The sequence below is a fragment of the Rattus norvegicus genome, chromosome 3 (genome assembly GCF_021556685.1).
Source record: "Rattus norvegicus strain SHRSP/BbbUtx chromosome 3, alternate assembly SHRSP_T2T, whole genome shotgun sequence".
NCBI classification, from domain to species: domain Eukaryota; kingdom Metazoa; phylum Chordata; class Mammalia; order Rodentia; family Muridae; genus Rattus; species Rattus norvegicus.
In genome coordinates this window covers 109573978-109591294 of record NC_141536.1, presented here as the reverse complement: position 1 = coordinate 109591294, position 17317 = coordinate 109573978, and the positions used below count along the sequence as shown (strand labels likewise).

Below are 17317 nucleotides of genomic sequence, written 5' to 3'. Positions count from 1 at the left end.
ATACTGATATGAGTCCTGGCAACACAACTTAAAACTGTTCATCACAATGTCCACAATGGAGTCGATGCTGGGGTTGCAAAAACATTGAACTAATGTAGAAGTGGAGGCTCAGAGAGGGCAGTATTTTTTCCTAGTCCCGTGGTGTAAGCAGTAGGGCCAGATCTAGAATGGATTCCTTTATGAAGAGTGATTCTTTCTGAATGTCCTCTGCAGCAACAGTGCAGGTATCTGCAGAAGTCAACAGTCCAACCCAGAAAGAGAAACATCCCAGACTGGAACTTCTCCAGGTTCAGGACTCAGAACTCACACCCTGTAGGCCCTGGCAGAGAAGAGTAACACATTCTAAATTCATACACAGGCATATTCACACATGCAATTATACACACATACAATCACACCACACATACACACACAATTATATACATACATACACAAAACACACACACATATGCATACATACACTCATACACACATACATACAGACCAAACAAACATATAGGCACACATACTCATACACATATATGTGTACACATTACACATAAACACAACATTCATAAACTCACATATACCCAGATACACATATGCATACACATATCCTCACAAAGTAGAAAACCTTTAATTTTTGTCTTGTTTTCTTGAGACAAGGTTTCTTTTATGTAGCCCTAGCTGGCCTAGAACTCACAAAATAGATCAGGCTGGCCTTGAACTCATAGAATTCACCCACCTCTGCCTCTAGAGTCCTAAGCCTAAAGGCATGCACCACCACACCAGGCCAGAGGCAGGCTTTTATGCAGGGCAGATTATCTATTTATGGGCTTTGTTATGGTTTGTATATGCTTGGCCGGGGAGTGGCACTGTAAGAGGGTGTGGCCTTGTTGAAGTAGGTGTGGCCTCGTTGGAGGAAGTGTGTCACTTTGGGTGTGGGCTATAAGACCTTCATCCTAGCTGTCTGGAAGCCAGTGTTCTGCTAACAGCCTTCAGATGAAGATGTAGAACTCTCAGCTCTGCCTGTATCATCCCTGCCTGGATGCTGCCATGTTCCTACGTTGATAATAATGGACTGAACCTCTGAACCTGTAAGCCAGCTCCAATTAAATGTTGTCCTTATAAGAGATGCCTTGGCTGGGAATGAATCCTACTGAGTCAAGCTACATGATCTTCTATATGTATTCATAGATGTCTTTGCATGTATTTTATGGAATTTTTTTCATCTATGTCCATAAAGAAAATTGGTCTGTTACTTTCTTTGTCTGTTGTGAGGTTTTGTTATCATTGTGATTGTGGACTCATAAAATAAATTTGCAATGTTCTTTTTTTAAAAAAAAAAAAAAAAAAAAAAAGAGATGCCTTGGCAACGGTATCTAGTCACAGCAGTAAAACCCTAAGACAAGCTTGAAACTGAAATAATTTAGGAATCTAAAACTTAGAATATAAATTTAGACTCAATGTTTAATATTTACATTGAATGGGGGAATAAATTCTAACAAATGCACAGATAGATCCTTGGAAATCCAGCACTTTTTCTTTGGAGATCTCTTTTAGGTGATTTTTCAGAAATACATATGTAGAGATCTCCCTGGCTGGAGGCCATCTTTCCCTCTCTGGCACCCTGGCTTGCCCTGTAGGGTGGAGACTCTGAAGCAGAGATTTCACTCACTTCTCAGCAAAGCTGTCTCTAGGGACCACAGTCTCCTCTACTACACCCTACTCGACTGCTGCTCAGAGGTTCCCTGAAGCTGCCCCTCTTTACACCAGTCCTGACCTTTGCCCTTCCTACTCCCTCCATCAGCATGCAGATACATAGAATGTTTTCCTGAACAATCTGAAACTAGGTCACAATCCTTAACATAAAACTATCTCATTACTGACATAGACACAACTTCTACATGCCAGATACACTGCTGGATGCTCAGGTGGGTGCTAGGACCATTTTCTAGCTGGCAGAATTGAGGCTGAAGGAAAGTAGTTCTATCCTCAAGGTCACACAGCCAATTCAGAGCCAGACCAACATTCATAGGGAGGAGATTTTTAAAGCTAGGGAGGAATCCAGCACAAAACTGTCCCACATGCCCTACCATGTGCTTCTGGGAAATAGCTCATATGACTGTGTTAATTGCTTTTGTGTTGCTCTGTAAAGTGCTATGACCAAGGAAGTTTATGGAAAGGAGTTTATCTGGAATTATAATTCCAGGGGGATAAGAGCCCAACATGGCAGAAGGCACAGCAGCAGGCAGCTATGGAAGTCAAAGCAGGAAGCTAAGAACTCAGGTCTTCAACCACAAGCATGAAGCAGAGAGAGTAAACTGGAAGTAGGGAGGGTTATACACTCTCAAAGCCCACCCCAGTGATACACGTCCTCCATCAAGACCACACTTCCGGGGAGAGAGACCTCACCGCCTGATCAGGTGGGCACTCCTGAGGCTGCAGAGCAGAGGAGACCACCAACACTGCCCACCCCTGCCCACATCCCTGGCCCAAGAGGCAACTGTATAAGACCTCTGGGTTCCCGTAGGGGAGGGCCCAGGGGCGGCAGGATCCCTGCGCCTGAGACACCGCCAGAACCTGAAGAAAACAGACCGGATAAACAGTTCTCTGCACCCAAATCCCGTGGGAGGGAGAGCTGAACCTTCAGACAGGCGGACACGCCTGGGAAACCAGAAGAGACTGCACTCTGTGCACATCCAGACGCCAGAGGAAAACACCAAACGCCATCTGGAACCCTGGTGCACGGAGGCTCCCGGAAAGAGCGGCGCAGATCTTCCCGGTTGCTGCCGCCGCGGAGAGGACTTAGGCAGTACCCCGCGAGCAAACTTGAGCCTTGGAACTGCAGGTAGGACCAACTTTTCCCCTGCAAGAAACCTGCCTGGTGAACTCAAGACACAGGCCCACAGGAACAGCTGAAGACCTGTAGAGAGGAAAAACTACACGCCCGAAAGCAGAACACTCTGTCCCCATAACTGGCTGAAAGAAAACAGGAAAACAGGTCTACAGCACTCCTGACACACAGGCTTATAGGACAGTCTAGCCACGGTCAGAAATAGCAGAACAAAGTAACACTAGAGATAATCTGATGGCGAGAGGCAAGCGAAGGAACCCAAGCAACAGAAACCAAGACTACATGGCATCATCGGAGCCCAATTCTCCCACCAAAGCAAACACGGAATATCCAAACACACCAGAAAAGCAAGATCTAGTTTCAAAATCATATTTGATCATGATGCTGGAGGACTTCAAGAAAGACATAAAGAACTCCCTTAGAGAACAAGTAGAAGCCTACAGAGAGGAATCGCAAAAATCCCTGAAAGAATTCCAGGAAAACACAATCAAACAGTTGAAGGAATTAAAAATGGAAATAGAAGCAATCAAGAAAGAACACATGGAAACAACCCTGGACATAGAAAATCAAAAGAAAAGACAAGGAGCTGTAGATACAAGCTTCACCAACAGAATACAAGAGATGGAAGAGAGAATCTCGGGAGCAGAAGATTCCATAGAAATCATTGACTCAACTGTCAAAGATAATGTAAAGCAGAAAAAGCTACTGGTCCAAAACATACAGGAAATCCAGGACTCAATGAGAAGATCAAACCTAAGGATAATAGGTATAGAAGAGAGTGAAGACTCCCAGCTCAAAGGACCAGTAAATATCTTCAACAAAATCATAGAAGAAAACTTCCCTAACCTAAAAAAAGAGATACCCATAGGCATACAAGAAGCCTACAGAACTCCAAATAGATTGGACCAGAAAAGAAACACCTCCCGTCACATAATTGTCAAAACACCAAACGCACAAAATAAAGAAAGAATATTAAAAGCAGTAAGGGAAAAAGGTCAAGTAACATATAAAGGCAGACCTATCAGAATCACACCAGACTTTTCGCCAGAAACTATGAAGGCCAGAAGATCCTGGACAGATGTCATACAGACCCTAAGAGAACACAAATGCCAGCCCAGGTTACTGTATCCTGCAAAACTCTCAATTAACATAGATGGAGAAACCAAGATATTCCATGACAAAACCAAATTTACACAATATCTTTCTACAAATCCAGCACTACAAAGGATAATAAAGGGTAAAGCCCAACATAAGGAGGCAAGCTATACCCTAGAAGAAGCAAGAAACTAATCGTCTTGGCAACAAAACAAAGAGAATGAAAGCACACAAACATAACCTCACATCCAAATATGAATATAACAGGAAGCAATAATCACTATTCCTTAATATCTCTCAACATCAATGGCCTCAACTCCCCAATAAAAAGACATAGATTAACAAACTGGATACGCAATGAGGACCCTGCATTCTGCTACCTACAGGAAACACACTTCAGAGACAAAGACAGACACTACCTCAGAGTGAAAGGCTGGAAAACAACTTTCCAAGCAAATGGTCAGAAGAAGCAAGCTGGAGTAGCCATTCTAATATCAAATAAAATCAATTTTCAATTAAAAGTCATCAAAAAAGATAAGGAAGGACACTTCATATTCATCAAAGGAAAAATCCACCAAGATGAACTCTCAATCCTCATCTTCGATTGGTTTATATACAAGTGTGCAATTTCTAGGCTTGAAAGTAAAATGATGCTATCTGGTGCTGGATAGAGGAGCCTTATTTTTTATTATGGCAGCTTGCTATTTTTGTAACATGGTGATTTGGTTGAACACAATAAAGTACAGTAGTAACTGATCTCCCCCTCTTCCTGGATGAGTGAGGAGATGATTAAATGTTGATGTCAGCATCCATGAGCATATTCAGATGAGCTTCTGCTTCTGTTGAAAAGGATGCTGTGTTTGATTGTGGTCCGAAGCTTTGAAGCACTACTTGGCATCTCCTTCCTTGGAGGTCTCACTGTTTTAACATAACAGATTTGATAGCTTGTTGGTAAGGTGAGGTCCAGCTTGTCTCCACTAGGTCATCTTCATGTGAATCCGGTGGTTATACGGTTTTGTTCTAGGGATATTTCATTTTTTTAATAACGGTTTTAGCTGACATTCATGGAGAGAATGAATCCTTAGAAGTGTGCCACTAGTGAAAGGAAATCCTGTCTAGAGTATGTTTCTTTACAAAGCAGTGTCACACCATCCTTTGGGCCCTCTGCTGGAAAAGTAGAATCAAGTCTCAAATAATGCCTTTTAAATTGTATCCTCTAGTATTATAGATGTAGGACAGTACTGTATCATACCTCTGTGGATGTAAAATAGCTTGTACCTGCTTTATGATACGTAGTAGTGACCGTGCTTTATCAGAGCTGTTTTTAATGATGTTGCTCAGAATGTTTTCTTTCCAGATGATGATTGAGAAGCTAATTTAAAAAAAAAATGGTGCCAGGTACCACAAGAGTAACAGAACTGTGCTGTTTTCTCGGGTTTTGTTTTTTTACTTTTTTTTTTTTTAATGGAGTGTGCTGGATGTCTCTACAGTTTTGTTCAGATGACTGCAGAACCTGGAAAAGCTGTTGCTGCTGTTGATGCATAACACACTGCTATTATTGGTCTTTTTATATAAATATAAATATATATATAGATATATAATTTGAATTTTTTGAAACTTTACCTGTGCTGTCAACTTTCGAAAAAAGTATCCCCGTTTACTGTGTTGAGTTGGCACTGTACAGAAATTAACAGCCATATTGGTCTAGAAATGTTGAACTTAAGTTTTTTCCATTTGTACAGGGGTAACACACTGTATTAAATATGTAAGGTCTTATATACGTGGGTTTGATTACAAAAACTAATAAAGTATTCTCTAAATTAAAAAAAAAGATAAAAAAAAATTAAAAAAAAAAAGACCACACTTCCTATACCTCAGAGTGGCACCCCCCTGTGAACTGAGGGTTCACACTCCTGAGTGTGGGAGACGTTTTCCTTCAACCCACTACAGGCCCCAGGCTCTTTAGTCAGCCAAAGACCGAGTCACCTCTGGCCTATGACAAAGTTCTGATTCAAAGACCCATCCAGGAAGGAAGAAAAGGCCGTGTTTTAAATGGGCCTCACAGGCAGAACAATGTCCCACAGAATAGCACTCAGACAGCAATTCTGTCCTGCTCAAAGGTGGGTCAGCCTTTTGTTTGGATGAGCCCCTGTCACACAAGGAAGGGCAGGCAATCTGAGTTGTCTAGTTACCACGTTAACCTTCGTTTAATCCATAAATACCTTCACAATCACAGCGGAATACAGTTTGACCAAACATCTAGGCACCCACGGCATGGCTCAGTAAAGCTGACAAATATAAATGACTGCCACCAAATGTGATGGCAGAGAAGGCCCAATTCAACACCCTTAAGAAGGAAATGCCACTGTCCCGAGGACAGCGCTGCAGGCAGGAGCACTAAGGAGCTGCCCAGCACTGCTTCCCTCACACGGCCCCATTTCTCCTGAGGTACTGTAGGTATTCGTGGCAATAGACGTGGTTCCGACAAGACAGCAGACAGACTGCTTCCCCTTCCTGGAGATATTCTGAGTCCTACTGTATTAGCTACCATATTTATTTCCTGTGCTTATGAGAAACTGACATTTGAGGCCTGGTTAATTACTACACAGACTGTCTGTCTCAGGCCCAGCTAACATCAGACAGTGAAGGTCTGGCCTGCCCTCATACCTTTCACTTGTAAGCCTATAAGCCACCTTATCTGTCTGGCTTTTACATTCACATAATCAATCATATAATCATTATAGAAATTCACATAATAATCATTCTATAATATTTGTATAATCGCATTGGCACTAGCCACCAGACAACCAGAAGCAGTCTCTACACTCAGGGTACACAGAATCCCCACTGCTCAGTCCTGCCCCGGGGCAGCGTTTCTGCCTGCCTCACAACACAGGCTCTTGCTTAGGCTTTTTCTTCCCATTTCTGTCTTCCGACAGGCCCTAGGTGCTTCTCACGAGATCCGACACGGATGCCCTGCTGCTGGTCTCTTGAGAACTGTGAATAAAAATGTCTTCCTTCTCGACAGTCCCTTTGTGATCCATGGTGCTTTCTGCACTTGATAAAAAACAAATTCTGGGTGTGTTTCAATATACCTATATTAACATGCATGTGCCAATCACTCCACCAGATGAAAAGCGTATTCTTTGAACAAAGTTTTGTTAGGTTTCTTCTCCTCATATATGTGTGAAACTGTCAGGTGGCATTTAAAAGGCAATTTAATTGTGTACTACTGAAGAATGTTGTAATGACCTGGGTGATTGGGCCAATTTTTGCAGCTCCATAACATAAGATACAGTTTGACTTTTTAATGCAATAATTAGTCTGAAAGAATATACTGTGCACCTGGTATTGCCTTCCCTCACCACACTCCAGCATCCGCTCTATTGAATGTAACTTAGCGGCGTCTCCTCCACCAAGGAAATTCTTCCCATCTCTTTGATCCATTTAACCTTGACAATTAAGTGGCGCCAGCCAGGTGTGCTCATTACAGGGGTTTAAGACCGAGCTCTCTGCAAGGTGGAAGATAATGGGTGAAGTCGGCTCTTGCCTATCCTAGACTCATCTCAATCACGCAGTAGCTGAATTTTCAAGTAGGAAAGACTGGAAATGATATAATCAGTATTCTAACTTACAGAATCCATTCCCTGCATAAAAGCATATGCGCTAAGTGAATTTTACTTGGCTAAATGCATAAGGTTATCCTGATGAAATGGAGATGTATGTGTAATATGCAGTCATGCTTACTCCACTACTCAAGAATGTTGCTGGAGTACCCGTTAGAGTTAGTGAGGATCTGGACTGAGCAGCAGAACAGTTGCTTGTTCTAGTCCTGGCCCCACACCAAATTTATCAGCTTCAGGTGTTAAAAGAAGGTTAGAGGTAGGCAGCTGCTGATAATACAGACCAAAAAGAAGGTGGACCCAACCCTGGGGAAAGGCATTCTTTTGTTAATGTTGTATAGTTTAATTTTTAAGTGTTGAAAGTAAACCTACAAACATACTAGAAGAAAATTGAAGCAAATGTTTATGTCATTCTTAGCAAGATGGAAATAACTTAACAAACATCAAAAGACACAAGTCAGATAAGATATCAATGATTTTACTACTTTTTTATCCTTTTGCTAGTTATTACACACACACATACACACATACACACACACACACACACACACACACACACACACACACACACCATCTCTCTAACATTCAGCTCTTATCCTCCTATTCCAAGCCCCATCCTTGGTCTCTCTTCTCTGATTTCTGTTTGGATCAGGCTAATGGGGAATGTTAACAGGATCTCAAAGGAAATAAAACAAAATTGAGATAGGATTTCCTTCCCTGATTTGTTCTTTCTCTGGGCCATATTTTAAACTGGACAATGGACAGAGGCTAGAAGACTCTTCAAAGCATGATAGAAATGTAATGGAAAATTCAGTTAGTGAAGACTCAGAAAACGACAGAGAACACAGTTTGCCTTAGAAAATATCTAAATCATCACCAAGAGACTACCCTGAATTACCCACTTGCACGACTTAACTCCCTAAATCCTTTAAAAATGGGAAGACTTTCCCAGTAGTAAGGGAGCTAAGATTATGGGAGACGGGTCATAAAATTGAAAGGTCCCTGGCTTTGAAGATGTAGGGCAGGGATTATGAACCAAGGATGGAGACAATTTAAAGCAGCTGGAAAGACAAGGAAACAGAACCTTGATTTTAGCCTATCAAGATCTGCACTGGACCTTTGAAGGCAATCATTGTAAGATAATAAATTCTGTTGCTGGAGTTGAGGCCATAACTGATTGGCACAGCAATTACCTATCATTCAGAGTGCCACAAAACAGGGAGGAGGTTATGTGCCTGTGTTAGTCAAGTTTCTCTAGAGTCACAGGATGTATGGAATATCTCTACATATTAAGGAAATTTATTGGAATGACTTAGTCGGTAGTCCAACCCAACTATGGGCAGCTGAGAATGGAAAGTCCAAGAATCTAGTAGTTGCTCAGTCCCACAAGGTTGGGTATTTCAGCTGGTCTTCTGTATAAACTGAAATCCTGAAGAAGGAGGGTCCAAGAGATGTGCTGGCAAGTGCAAGCAGGTGAAGAAGAGTGAGCCTTCCTTCTTCCAATGTCCTTAAGTAGGCCTCCAGAAGTAGGCCCAGATTAAAGATGTGTACCACAGTGCCTGGATTTAAAACTTGCTTTGTCCCAGGATGGCCTGAAACTCAGAGATCTGCTTGTCTCAGTCTCCTGGGATTAAAGGCATGCACTACCTTACATGGGTCAAAGCTTTTCAAGGCCACTAAGCCTCAAGATCTTCATGTCAAGAACCAGGTCAGAAACTTGTGTCTTCCAGCCCCAAGATCTAGGCCACAGGTGTGCCTGCCATTTCTGGAGTGTAGTTTATTCCAGATGTAGCCCAGTTGACTACCAGGAATAGCCATCACAGTACCATTAAACCACAAAGTCTGCAGTTTGTTACAGCAACTGCAGAAAACTAATATATACATCATCTTGTCTCCATAATAAATCAACACGATGTAAGTGCTGTTGTTTCCATTTACAGATATTGATGCTAGGCTTCAAAAGAAGCCAAATGACTCCCTAGTTAATCTACAATAGGATACGAACCTAGATTCTTTAGAAATCTAATCTCAATACTCTTTCTCCCAGTCTAGAGGAAGTGCACTTGAAAGTAAAGATACAGCATCTCCTAGCAACTATTCCTAAAATCATAACTGAAAAGCTTGATGTTACTCTCTCAGTAGAAAACACAGATTCTGTGCCTGTCTACCTAACCATCCAGAGTGCCTCAGGGATTGGCAAGAAGAGCCCAGATACTCCATAATATCAGTGCTGACATACTGGAACATAAAGCTGGAATCTGAACCCACAAAGAAAATTCACTCCCTCTGGAGAAAAGAGATGCATCAAAATGTCAACAACAACAAAAAAAAATGCAAGTCCCAAAAAGGCTGGGGGAGGTAATAAGACTGCAGTTGAGGAAGGTGGGACAGTCTTGAGGGAGAGAGGGGGGAGATGACACATACTATGTTCCACTTCCCATAAACTCCATTAGGCCTGATGTGGTACACCCATGGTTTTCGTTCCAGAAACTGGCAATCTCTGTTACAATGAAGGAGCTCAGAAGTATTTGTTAAAATCTATGAGTTCATTGGTGAGTAGTTTTACTAACTATATCTCTATATCAGACAAGAAGAGGCAAATTAATCAGGGGGAACAATAAACCCAGCTACAGTACTGTAAACCTGTCAGGAGTCTACTGCACTTAATGAGTGTGTGTGATAAGGACCTGAAATGCTAATAAACACTCAGATAAAGAGGGAGTAAGCAGGTGAGAAGTGGAAATGGTCTCTGGAGGTAAATAAGGAAGCCGAGGAAATGATTGTATAGCTAGAGTAGAGAGGTTATATCAAGTATATCAAGGCCTCCTAAACTAGTTTTGAACCAGCGAGGTTGAGGGTCACAAAGAAGACTCTCTTGGAATGAAAATCACCTAGCTGTAGGTGAAAAGGAGGGCACCCCTGGAGGGGTGCAGTGGGGAGAGGGGGAGAGAGAGAGAGGAGAGAGAAAGAGAGAGAGAGAGAGAGAGAGAGAGAGAGAGAGAGAGAGAGAGAGAGAGAGAGAAGACCTATGTTTCTGACACAGAGGATCAAAAGCTGTGGTGGCTATTCTTGGTTGTCAACCTGACTACATCTGGAATGAACTATAATCCAGAAATAGGGGGAACACCTGTGAGAGGTTTTTGTTTGTTTGTTTGGTTTGGAGTGAATTCACTTCTAGTCTGGACCTCTGAGGCAGGAAGCCACACACCTTTGGCCCGGATCTTGAGGTAAGAAGACACACCTTTAATCTAAGCCACACCTTCTGCTAGACAGAAAAAGAAAGCTTTTCCTCTTTGCCTGCTTGCTCTCACCTTACTAACAAGCCCGTTCCTTCACTTCCTTTAGAGCCTACTTCTTTGGGATTCAAGAATCTACTAAAGGTCAGCTGGGAGAGCAACCCTTACAGACCGGCAGCTCCTGGACTCTTACACTTTCCATCCATAGCCAGCCATTGCAGGATTAGTTGGACATTAGCCTGTAAGTGATTCTGTGAAAGACCATACATACATACAGATGATAGATAGATAGATAGATAGATGATAGATAGATAGATAGATAGATAGATAGATAGATAGATAGATAGATAGATAGATAGATATAGATAGATCCATTCTGTAAGTTCTGTTACTCTAGAGAACCCTGGCTAATAGAAACTCAATCCAGAACCACTGGCAACCACCCCATTTCATAAAGCAGTAACCAAAGCCCACTCTTATAGACTAGATTGTTTTGTTTAGCTTACAGCATCTTCTTAAATTTTGATTACTTGCCAATGTGGAAAATTTTGAAGGTATCTCCTTAGAAAAATGATCTTTCCACAGGAAGCCCACATTCACACATAGAAACACTATGTAGAGCTGTGTAGCCAGGGCCATCTCCACCCTATAAACGGTTCTGATTCACTGCCCCACCCAGCCTGGGTGAGTCATGTAAGTTACCTGTTGTGCCATGGCTTGGATTTCAGCTTCTGTGCCCTGCCAATGGAAGTTAGAGCCTTGGAAGGTCTTAATGGAATGGAATTTAGACAGAGAATCTGGGAGAATGGATTGGAATGCCTAACTTGGGCATTTTCCAGTGTGTTCTCTCTGCCAGGCATTGTGCTAGGCACAGAGAAATGATGAAAAAGAAGAACGTGTCTACCTTCACAGTGGACACAGGAATATGATGAACCATTGAGTGGCTCTTATAACACAGGCAGGAAGGAACTAACGTGAATGTGAGACACGTGAGAATAAAACAGATGTGGAGGATTAAGAAGGACGAATCAAACCTTGACATTATATCCACATCTTCAGTTGCTGTAATGAAGACAAAAGCAGCCCTATGAGATTACTCAGAGAGAAACAATGGCCCAAAGTATGGTGTGAGGAGAAAACTGTGCCCCTTGAAAACAGAAGGAATCTCACAGGCCTCACCCTGGCTTTTGGCTCAGCTCCTCTTGAGTAATGTGCACCCAGCCCCGCCTGCCCACATATTCAGGAACTGGATTACTATATTGTTAACAAATAAAGGAAATGAAGCAATCTTCACTCAGGACTGCAAGTCATGATAGGTCTCTCTATTCGAAATCCAATCGACACAAACATTTCTTGAATATTAATCTGTGAAGCAAGAACTCCAGTTGTAAACCAAAACTAAGCTGTCCAAGAAGCAGAAATGAATTTATATAGCTTTTTATTAAGGCCTGCAGTCCCACTGAGTCCCTAATTTATTCAGGGAGCCCTATAAGAACTATCTTTTAGTAGGTGCAAAGAGTCCTACCCAGTTATGATACCTATGAACCAGAACAGCATCCAACATGGCATAAGAACCCTAAGGCTTCAGTAGTGGCACACACATGTTGGTGACCATCGTCAGCCCTGTAATTGGATTTAAGACCTACTCAAAAGATGGATACCATGCCTGGGAGTGGAAACTTCGCCAACTATTCTAGGGTAGTGACATCATCTAGAAAGAGAACGTACAACCACTACTTGACTAAAATGACATAATCCCTAATAATCTAAACACTGTCCTTACACCCACAGATAAGTGTAGTCTTCACCCTTCATCAAGGAGTCTTTTCTTTGCAACACAAGGAGACCTCTACAGAAAAATCACAGCCAATCAAAGCTACAAAACACTCAGAGAAACAAAGGTTCAGAGAACATTTCCGAAGAGGGGTGGAAAGATTGTAAGAACTAGAGAATTAAGGAGTTTGCTGTAAGATAGTGTCCCCTAGTAATGTCAAAAACTATACTAATGTCAGAACCTATGTCCATAAAGACTCATCAACCTGACTGCCTAAACATGAGCTGAACAATTCATATATATGTGTGTGTGTGTATATATATGGAATTCATATATATACACATATACATATATACATAAACAGACACACGTGCACAAGCGTGCGCGCGCGCGCACACACACACACACACACACACACACACACACACACACACACAAGCCTTGTTTTAAGTTTACTCACATTTTCTAATTGCCAGGGGAACCTGACAGCCTACTGCACTATAAACAACAACAACAAAAAAGACTCCCATCTACTACCTCCTGCATAGTAGGCTCCTAGTCAGCTTTCCTGTCAAGGTCTCTACAAACCTGTGTCAGCCCAGCTACAGACTCCCTGGAAATGGAAGTCTCGAGTAATCAACTGTTTCTTTGGATGGATGGATGGATGGATGGATGGATGGATGGATGGATGGATGGACGGACGGACGATTTGGGTGAACAGACAGACAGATGATTGAGGAGGCAGGCTGTCATGGAGTCCAGCAAAGTCTCTAACTTGACACATAAGTAAAGATAATATCGAACTCCAAATCCTTCCACTTCCATCTCCCAAATGTTAGGATTATAGGTGTTTGAGCCACCACACCTGGCTTCCTGAATCATTAAAATGACCACAATAAAATTACTCATCAGACCAAAGTACACTGGGATTCAAAGGTACATGTAAGAAAGTTATGAAGGGTGGAGGGTAAACAAACTGGTCAATTACTTTGGCTTGCCATTACCTGGAATGCAGCCCATAAGGTCTCAATGAGAAATGACTCTTCGATTACAGACTATATATCCTGTTTGAACCTAGACGCCAAATTCAGTTCTTTGATGGTTAGGACACGAGGAGATATACACAGGTAGCAGGTATGTCAGGTCCCCTAACAACTCATATCTTTCCTGTGTCCAACCTAATGGCACAGTTACCCATTTGCACTGAAGCCCTGTCTGAGGCACACCCAGGTCCTCATACAGGCCGTGCCAAATGGGGCTCATCTTTAACCAGTATGGGCCATTCTTTCTTTCTTCACAGCAGGAAAAAGGACTCCAGTAGATGGGTCAGGAAAGGTGGGTGTTCAAGCAGACAGCCAATAGCGATATTTGCCTACTGACTCCTCAGATAGAATATCTGTGGCAAAGAACAGCCAGATCAAATGCTTAGGCCTGCGACATAATCAGAATAGAAACCAGATATCCCATTTCCGTACCATTATGCACTCTCTGGAAAGCAGCTCCGGTTAAATGCATGATCCAAAGTAGAAGAAAACATGGCAGGGAGGGGTCATTTGTGGGAGTTATTGTAATGTGTGCTATATGTGATTTCTCATGACAATCACGGAATTGTTGGTTCCCTCTCATAAGCAAGAAAATGAAGACTATAGGACCATGGTGAGGTCACTTTGAAGGTAGAAGTTTGATTTGAATATAAGGGGGGGTGGTATTCTCTTGAACTTAAAGGCCTTTCTCTCTCTATGATTTAGAATAAGCTTAGATCTGAGGAGTTGGTGAAAGTCTCATGGTAATCATCCAAACTAGACAGGGGAGGAATAGGCTGAGCTTCATCCAGCTCCCCGGTCGTATGGATATGCACAGAATACAGACCAACACTTCCATGAAGTTCTCACTGTAAAGGAGGCTTTGTTGGCTGCAGGCCTAGTCTGGGCAGGTTTTAGTAAATTACCCACTGTTCTCCTATTGATCAACTCTCTGGAGTCAAAGTGTGATGGCAGAGGGGCAGGGAGGAAGGATGGGGAAGAGGAGGGAGAGGGAGGGGAAGGAAAGGAGGGAGGGGAGAGAGACAGGGAGAGGAAGAGGGAGAAAGAGAGGGAGAAAGGGAGAGAAATGTGTATCTAGAAATGCTTCTTCTTGAGTTCTGTCTCCATTCTGTACAAGACATTTCCTGCATTACAACACATCTCATTAACAAACATACACACAGGCAAAAGAAATCTCTGGAATCCCACTTTCCTTTCAAGACAGATTCTTTGCTATGGTGGGGCACCAGACTCACAACAGACCCAAGGGCCCTCACCAGTATTCATGTTCCCACATCCCAGCATGCTTATAGATTGGCTCTGACAGATTCAAAAGAAGCAATTCGTTTTAAACAGTCATTTCCCAAGCTTCCAGCTGTCTCCTGGATGCCATCACAAGCAACCACCTCCAGGTCATCCAGCAAACCTTTTATGTACCAGATTTAGAAATGTGATGGCCAGTCCTGGACAAGGTATTGAAAGGGGAGGGGGAGTACCTACTGCATCCCTCTGCATCAAGTATAATCCGGATGCTTTTCACATGTGGGAAAAAGGTACTAGGTTTCGGGGTAGGAATGTTGGGCTTTTCTCTTTCTCCTCCTCAGGAGAAGTAGATGCCCAAAGAAGGTTGGAGTAGAGGGCACAGTGGTAGCCCAAGGAAGTGTTAAACCCAGAAGCTAAGTGGCCTAACAAATAAGGCAACACCCGTTCTGCTAACACGGTGTCTATCAGAATGAAAGGAAAACCTTTACCTTCTACTGGTGTGTACTTGAAACCTAACGCTGTCTTCAAGTACTGTGTAGGCAGCTGGCCACAGCAGTATTAGCAATATTTGTGACTATAGAAATGAGTTTACAGGTAATGCCTATATCTTGAATTCTATGTTCTCTGGTATTTCAAAAATTATTATAGTTATTTGCTTTTTAAAATTACATATTCTCTTACTACTTTAGCAGCTGTTTGCTTTCAGCATAGTCTACCTTTAATTTTATGCTTTTAAAAGTCTTTTGAGAGGGGCTGGAACGATGGCTCAGTGGTTAAGAGCTCTTACAGAGGACTTCCTGAGGAACAGAGTTCAGTTCTCGGCACCCAGATGAAAGCATTTAACTCTCACGCAAACGAAATAACCATACGCATGAAATAAAATAATAAAGTTTAAAGCAGAAAGGAAAATCTCCTGAGAAAGAGTCCTTACTTTTCTCCCAAACTCAGAACTAACTGCCAGAGGTACCTGCAGGTAAAAATGGGTCAGAACTCTGTCTTTACAGCTTACCCCGCGCGCAAACTGGATGGCTCAGCTCGAGTCTGTGAGCCCTAGAAGCTGGGGTGGCTCTCACATAAGCCAAAGAATGGTTGAAAAAGTTCCACCAAAAAACCTTTTCTCCCTTGCACCAATTGCCTATCAACCCGGCCAGTGCTCCTCCACTGACCGCCCCTCCCTGCCCCCAGCACCGTGGGCACCTTCTTAGACTCTAGGACCAATGCCAGTCTCAACCCACCCGGCAGGCAGGGCAAGGTGCTGAGTGACAGCCAACAAGTGGAACTAACGCTTCTGAAATTCCCACGCACCGAGACCACAGATCCAAGCTATGTGGGTGGGGAGGGTGCCAGGGCCATCCTCTCGGCATCGCTGAGGCTCGGCCACTCCAGAGAAAGCTCTAGAGTCCACCGAGTCCCAGACCAAAGCAGTCGAAGCTGCATGTGTTGGAGAGGAAGAGGGGCGGCCGAGAGCGCGGGGACAGGACGGGTGACAGCGAGAGGCTGTGGAAGGGTGACAACGTTGTGGGATGCGTCTTACCCGGCTGAGCGACACCGTGGGCCCCAGCGCTGGCGCTGCAGAAACTACAGTGGCGCTGGAGCGCTGGCCTCGCAGAGCCCCGCCTGGCCGCCGGGGCGGAGGGGCGGAGGCCAGGGGCGGGGACAGCCACCACCACTACCACCCCCCCCACTCCCCGCCCAGGAAAGGCCGCCCCGGGCGCTGCCCAACACCGAACTCGGGCGGGGAACAAACCGAGGGGCAGTCCCCGTGACCCGCGACTGTCCCGATGCAGCCTAGACGCTTTTCTTATGCGTAGGGTGAAGACAGGGCCACCTTCCCCTGGAACCTGCTGGCTCTTGGGGGTTGTTCTTTGGATACCTGTCAAGTCACCCTTCCGCCCCTTCTAAAGTGGACTGACAGTTTGAAGGCACAAGACAGGGACCGGGGCACCATTCGTTAAAACAAATACGGTCCCTAAAAGTTGCTAAGGTCTCATCTTTAAAAAAAAAAAAACTCAGAGAGCACGCAAATGCTTTTTTTAAGTGTAAAAACAGTTTCTTTTGCACTTGTTTGATATGTGCGTTTTAATAGTTTCTGAGTCTCTAATTTCAAACCTTCTGCCTTCACTCTGAAGCATCTGTGGTAAAATCGCTTGGTGACATAGCTAGAACAATTATGTGTTTGATGGTAACCCTGGTGGCACTTGCTGACGCCTGCACCTGCAGCCCTGCCTCCTTGTGACTTTCTGGTTTTGTGCAGCGACAGGTAAATCTAGTAAACAACCTTGGAAACAAAACCAAATGGAAACGCTGGAAACAGCGTTTTAAGACTACTGTTTTAAAAAAAAATCCTTAATGTTTGCTACGCTCTCTCCTAAACTGAATTTATTTTATCAATAAAATGTTTCACATTCTTGAAAGTTGAAACAAGGGGCGGGTCACCGGGAGAATTGTTCAGGCCTCAGGACAGTTAA

At 43.4% G+C, this 17317-nt stretch overlaps 1 protein-coding gene across 3 annotated transcripts in view; it reads right to left on the bottom strand.

Moving 5' to 3' along the window:
• Positions 1 to 16434, bottom strand: part of Sqor (sulfide quinone oxidoreductase) — a 47712-nt gene extending 31278 nt beyond the window's left edge. For 2 of the 3 annotated variants that reach the window (NM_001437818.1, NM_001437819.1), the window contains 1 exon segment: positions 16384 to 16434. The gene's annotated coding sequence lies outside the window, so the exon portion shown is untranslated. 3 annotated transcript variants of the gene reach the window in all.
• Between the last annotated feature and the right edge of the window lie 883 nt (positions 16435 to 17317).